Raw genomic sequence first — 6,688 nt, 5'->3', positions numbered from 1 at the left:
GTTGTTCACTTAGTGTGTTTTGAAGGTCTTTCCAGGTGTGCACACATGTATCTGCTGTGTTACATTTTAAAAAAAATTTTGCAAGATGTTCCATTGCAGGATGTATCACGCTTTATTAAACTCTTTCCCAATTGATGGACATATAGGTTGCCTCTCTTTGTAAAAATTAAACAATAATGGTGTAGTGGATTGACTCATGTCTCTCCAAAACTCACTGAAGCTTGAATTGTGTCCCCCAAGTTTTATGTATTAGAAACTTAGCCCCCACTGTGACTGTTAAGAGGGTGGGAAATCCTATTATGGTAATTGAAAGGTGGTACCTTGAAGATGTGATTAGATTGTAGGACCCTGTGGTAGTGAATGGATTAAAAATGGTAGTATGGGGCGTGGTTTGGAGAGCTTTAAAAGGAGAGTGAATAAGCAGGTTAGTCTCTCTCTGCTTCCACCATCTTGCAATGTGAGACCCCTGGGTCACTGTTGCTACCACCAGATGAAATTTGGACTTCCCAGCCTCAGAAACTGTAAGCAATAAATTTTATTTTCTTTATAAAATACCCACTGCCATGTATTTCATTATAAGCAACAGAAATGGACTGATACAAGTGGCTTGAACATTCTAATACAGGCATATTTACACTATGAGCAGCTATTTCTCTCTGATATATACTTGAAGGGGAAATTTTAGGTCAGGATAGGGGCAAGTCTTTAATCTTGACAGCCACTGATGAGAAACAGTCCAAAAAAGCTTTGCTTTGTGAGTCTCTTGACCCCTCAGGGCTGGAGCCCACCCCTTCAGGAAGAGGGAAGGAGTATATATATATATATATATATATACTTTTTTATTTTCTTCATTTTTCTCAGCTGGCTGGTACAGGGATGGAACCTGGTACAGGGACTTTGGTGTTATCAGCACCGCACCCCCACCAACTGAGCTAACTGGCAAGCCCTTCATGCAATATGATTTAAAAAGCAAAATTGATGCCAAAAATCCATAGCATCACAGTTTGAACAAAACATCAAAAATTTAAATATAGATGCCATTCAACCCCGTACTCAGCTCACCTTAATCCCTGTGGAGTCCTGTCTGTATTTAAACTTTTGACAGTTCATCATAAATTTTTTGCATGAATTTTGATTTTTTTAAAAAGGATGCATTAACATATCATTGATCTTAGTTACTGAGGTTTTTTTAGCGCCCATTTAAAAAATTTTGCTCCTAGGCAGGTGTCTCCCTCTCCTCACCCCAGCTGGTTTGCATCCTCAGACTCATTCCCTTTCCAGCAGGAAAGACAGGTGACTCCCAGCTGGACCCCTGACTCATGGCCCAGGTCCCTTTTTTGTCAGTCAGTTGTTGAGCAATCCCTAAGGATCCTAGGAGCCTCTCAGGTAGCCACAGGGGCTCCTGGTGCCTGGAGTTTCAAGGAAGTTAGTCGCAGGCTCTAGTTCCAGAAACCAAAGGTTTCTACATCTCAGTTGTGCAGAGGCAAGAACTGGGGGTCGGGAGGCCTGTGGCCCTAATATGGGAAGCAAGAGTGTTTCCCAAATTGTGCCCCATTTGTTTTGACAAAATGCTGTGGAAGCTTCACTTGCACGGAGCAGACACAAGCAGAGTTTAAAAGACATCTTGTGGGGGGCGGGGGGGAAATAAATAAATAAATAAAAGACATCTTGTAACCTGCTCTCAGCCTGACATGTCAGGGGCTCCACAGGTAGGAGAGTGCCGTGGTAAACCAGTTGTTGTCTCCTGGAAGACAATGAGCAATTTCGCATTTCTGTGGGCTGTAATCAAGTCACTTTTCTTACTCTCCAAGTTGTGTGAACAGCGAAGTCGCTTCAGTGCCTTCTCTGTGCCTACAGTGTGCAGGGTTTGGGGCTGATGGGAAAAGTGAAAGTACAATCAGACTTGACCTGGAGGGGTAGTTGTGTACAGCAGAGCATATGGACTCTCACCACCCCCAAGGCCTTGGTGCCACTTTTGGGGGTTTTAATGAGAGAAATCTCTGTAAGACTTCATTCCAGAAATCTTCCCTGAAAAAAGGTTGCTTGACTTGTTTTGCAAATTTCAACTTTTCAAATTACTGACTATTGGAAGGATTAATGAGGAATTATTTCAATATTCTGGAAAACAAACAAATTATTCAAACAAAGACAAAATCAATGTCGCATACCTGGAAATGTGGAATGAATAGACTATATTCAGTGTAAGCCAAGAACTTGAGAGGAGAACATGGTTGTGGGCTTTTTCCTTCTCTGAGCTGGCTCCACACCCATTTGAAATGGGGAGTATATATTGGCCTTTCCACTAGGATAGCCAATTTTCAACTTGTCTTCCCCATTTATGTACCCCCCTCTCATGCAATTCACCTTGCAAGCAGATTCTAGAAGCCTCTCACAGCATCCCGGCTCTCCTCAAATCACTGTCCATCCGAAGAGCCTCCAGCGCCATGGGGTCTGATGCAAACTCCTCCTGCCTCCATCTCCGTCCGCCTTCGCACCGACCCTCATCCATTTGGAGGCCTCTGCACCAGTTGAAAGGTCTCCGTGCTGTGTCTCACAGTATCTGAACCCACTGGCACCTTGAAGCCAACATTCTTTTGGTTTCTGGTACCTGAAACGTTCCCCTCTCTTCTTTACCTTTCTTTCCACTCCTTCCCAGCTCCATTCAAACTTCAATCCAGTAATTATAAGCAAGTGACAAAATCTTATTGAGCCTGTTTTCTCACACATGTGACAGATAGTACATATCTCAATGGCTGTTGCAAGATTTAAGTGTTGTCATGAACGTGAAGTGTTTAATATTGATCAATGATTGGTTACCATTTCTGTACTGAAGACATCCCTCCTAGAGACATTGTTTCTTGTGCTCCCGTCTGGATACTCTGCTTGCTGCACAGCTGTAAACCTGCCACATTTTGCCAGGACTTCCTCTTTTGAGCCCAAACCACCCACTGTCTGGATTATGTCACTGGATCAAACACATCCTTCCATTGCTTCACGAGAAAAGGTACAAGAAATTTTATTTTTTTGAGTCTTTAAATCTCTGATAATGTATTTTTAACATAATACTTTATTGATATGTTGATTGGGATAGAATTTTGGGGTGGAGATCATTTTCCCTCAGAATTTTGAAGACATTGTTCTACCACACTGTTGCTTTCAGTATTGCTCTGGAGAAATCTGTCACCAATCTGAACACTGATCCTTTGTATGTGACCCATCCTCAGTATTTATCTTTATCCAGGGTTTCCTGAAATTCCATGACAGCATGTATGTGAATATTGCACGAATGTTTATGGGACTTCATTTCTTTTGCTGAACATGTTGAGGGCTCTTTAAATATGGAAACCTATTTACTTACGCTCTGGGAGCTTTTGCCAAATTCTTTCTTTAGAAACAAACTCTCCTCTGTTGCTACTGCTGTATTAGAGTTTACTAGTTTTACTATGAAAAAGAATGTCTTAATGTATCAGTGCCTGAAACAAGAGAAAATGTTAAACATCTCTCTCGTGTTAAAGTCCTGCTCTGCGCAGTCCTGCTTCACAAAGTTCTTCCCGAAGAAAGAAAAATTTAACTTAACTCCATGGGGAGGCTGGAGCCAGACTTCAGTGTGTGTGACTCTTGTTCCTCCCCACTTGCCCCACACTAACCCTGGGCCACAAGGAGGGGAAGAGGTGGTTTGCCATAGGGATGTTGAGATGGCAAGAGAAAACAAAATGCATGCACAAACTTTAACCTCAGCTTAGAATAAGTAAATGTAATGTTCAACTGAAATAAATGGGAAAAGAAAAAACCTGGGGAAAAAAAGAAGCTAGGAAAAGCAAAATATAAAACAAACTGCAGAAAAGCAGAAAGAAATATTAATAAAATCAATAGCAGGAAATAATGAAACTGAGTACATTGTACTTATGAGAAGATGTGTACATCAATTGGATGAAATACAATGTAACCATCAATAATACGCACTATCCACTCCTAGCTATATATTTTGGAGAAATGAAAATTTATGTCCACACAAACTCTTTCACATGAATGTTTGTATCAGCATTGCTCAGGGGCCGGCCCTGTGGCTCACTCGGGAGAGCGCGGTGCTGATAACACCAAGGCCAAGGGTTCGGATCCCATATAGGGATGGCTGGTTGGCTCACTGGGTGAGCGTGGTGCTGACAACACCACGTCAAGGGTTAAGATCCCCTTACCGGTCATCTTTAAAAAAAAAAAAAGCATTGTTCATTACAGCAAAGAATGGAAAGAAACTAAATGGCCATCCACTGATGAATGGATAAATAAAAGGTGATACATCCGTACAAAAGGAATACTATTGAGCAGTAAGAAGGAATGGACTAGTAAAACATGCTGCAACCATATGGATAAACCCTGAAAACATTATGCTAAGTGAAGAAATCTGTCACAAAAGACCATATATTGAATGGTTCTCTTTATACTCCTATAAAATGTCCAGAATAGGCAAATCTATACAGACAGAAAGTAGACTAAAGGTTGCTTATGGCTGAGGCGGGGTTCAGTGGGAGGCAGCGGGGAGTGACTGCTAATAGAAGAAGGAGGTCCTATAGAAGTTCTATAATTGATTGTGGTGATGGCTGTACAACTCTGCGAATATACTAAAATCCATTAATTATACACTTATGTAAAGTGAATTGAATTGTGTGTGAATTATTTTTCAATAAAGCTGTTTTAAAAATGCACATCGAATTTACAGGCAATACCTGTCAGTACACTATTGATGGGAAAATGATTTTACAAAAAAAGTTTACAAAAGAGTAACATTCAAGGATATATAGACATAGAAAAATACCAGGGAATTTGTACATCATCACAACATCCTTGATTTTTTTTCTGAGAGGTTTGATTATGAATAATTTTAGGTTTTTGCATCATAATTTCCTGTATTTGACAACACTTTTTCATTCATCTAGTCATTCATTCATTTTTGGCAGCTGGCCTGTAAGGCGATCTGAAAAATTGACAGTGGTGTTATCAGCACCATGCTCTCTCGAGTGAGCTAACAGGCCAGCATCATTTCTTTTAAAAAATATATTTTACTTTTTTTTTTTTTTTAAATACGACTGGTAAGGGGATCTTAACCCTTGACTTGGTATTGTCAGCACCACACTCTCCCAAGTGAGCCACAGGCCGGCCCCATATTTTACTCTTTAAAAATCAACAATAACAACAACAACAACAACTAGCTATTACCCTCTTTTAAAAATAGGGTAAAATAAAGTCTTCCTCATGTGCACTTTTGCGTGAAGGGCTGAAGTAAGAGAATCCCCATCCTGACATCGACCCCTCACTCTTCCCTTTGTGTTGTGCTTGTCATGTGTCAAAGTCTCATCAAATATGTTATGAAATTGTCACCTTTCCGTGAGAGCCTAAGCCTTGTCTATTTATTCTCTGACATGTCCCAGTTCCTAGCACAGTGCTTGGTGCACGTCGTGTGCGTTTGCATCTTGTTAGGATTATGCATACATCTGTGAAATACATGAGGAAGACTGCTCTTAGAGTTGATCTGCAGAGGAGAAAACCTCCGGAAGCGAAGCAGCGCACACAGACTGGATTTCCACAGCAGAGCCCCATTTCCTATCACAGAAGTTGGGGACAGTCAGGGCTCCAAGTAAGTTCCAGGCACTGGAAGGCACTGAAGGGAGGGAGGGTCAAACATGACCCTCAGGCAGATGACACGGGGAGTCGGTGCTGCAAGACCGTGAACGTGGGGAGGGATAGAGACGAGAGGTCGGGCCAGCAGCACCGTCCCCAGGCCGCTCACTTTTGAGTCGTCCAAGTCGGACCTGCTCCAGCTAAGAACACTGCACGCGCCCATCGCGCGCTGCAGGAAGACAACAGACTTTCCCTCCCTCCCACTTTCCCTGGCAGGTAGGATTTCCCTTGGCGGCTGCTGATCCTTAGGACGCTCCAGTGTCAAAGGGAACTGCTCGCCGTCCCACCTCACTTTTGGCCCAGTGGCTGCTGGAACCTCAAGCCCTGGAGAAAGGGGCGGGCCACCCGCGCTGCTCCCAGGAGAGCACCCCCCCCCGGGCGGGCGGGCTGTTCCTGGATTGCGAAAGCCACTCCCCGAGCTCCCCAACCCTGTACTACATCCACTTTATCCAGCTTTTCGTTGTACTTTGGATATCCCTGTAATAAACGGACAAGAAACTCGGAAGGAATCCCGAACCGTCTGCACTCAGGAATAATAGTGAACTACGCAACTGAGACACGCATCAAATACACAGAAATGTCCTGTGTTGAAAACGTTTGCACACCGGCCTGGGCATCCGAAAGTGTGTTTTCGAATCACTCTGGTGTCAAGGCAATCGCCTTAAAAAAAAAAAAAAAAAAAAAAAAAACCCAAAGAAACTTCTAGGTTTTTTGGGGGGTGGTGGGGGTAGGGGCTCGGACCATCTTCATTTCATACAAAGTGGGTATATCTACGACAGAGAGATGGGGAAAAAACTCAGCTGCTTCCGTTGGATTAAACAGTGAAAAGCAAGGGCTGACCTGCTCTTGTACAAAGAGGAAAATTCACTTGCTCAGGGTGAAGGGATCCCATACTTCTGCTTTTGCCCCCAAACTGCCCCATAGTCCCAGGGGGGAAAGTGTCCTTGAGGCGGAGCAGCACATGGCCACTCTCCCGAAAGAAGCAGGACCCTCCTCTTACATTTGGCCCCCT

General features: G+C 43.0%; 1 long non-coding RNA gene across 1 annotated transcript; it reads left to right on the top strand.

Annotated features, from left to right (window-relative positions):
• Positions 1–448: 448 nt before the first annotated feature.
• Positions 449–6,281, top strand: LOC134373906 (uncharacterized). The gene is made up of 4 exons (XR_010023000.1): positions 449–521; positions 2,376–3,004; positions 5,427–5,632; positions 5,893–6,281. It is a non-coding gene; the product is annotated as an uncharacterized LOC134373906 (long non-coding RNA).
• The last annotated feature ends 407 nt before the right edge of the window (positions 6,282–6,688 follow it).

Source organism: Cynocephalus volans, chromosome 3 (assembly GCF_027409185.1).
Source record: "Cynocephalus volans isolate mCynVol1 chromosome 3, mCynVol1.pri, whole genome shotgun sequence".
Classification (NCBI taxonomy): Eukaryota; Metazoa; Chordata; class Mammalia; order Dermoptera; family Cynocephalidae; genus Cynocephalus; species Cynocephalus volans.
This window is presented reverse-complemented; position numbering and strand designations above follow the sequence as displayed.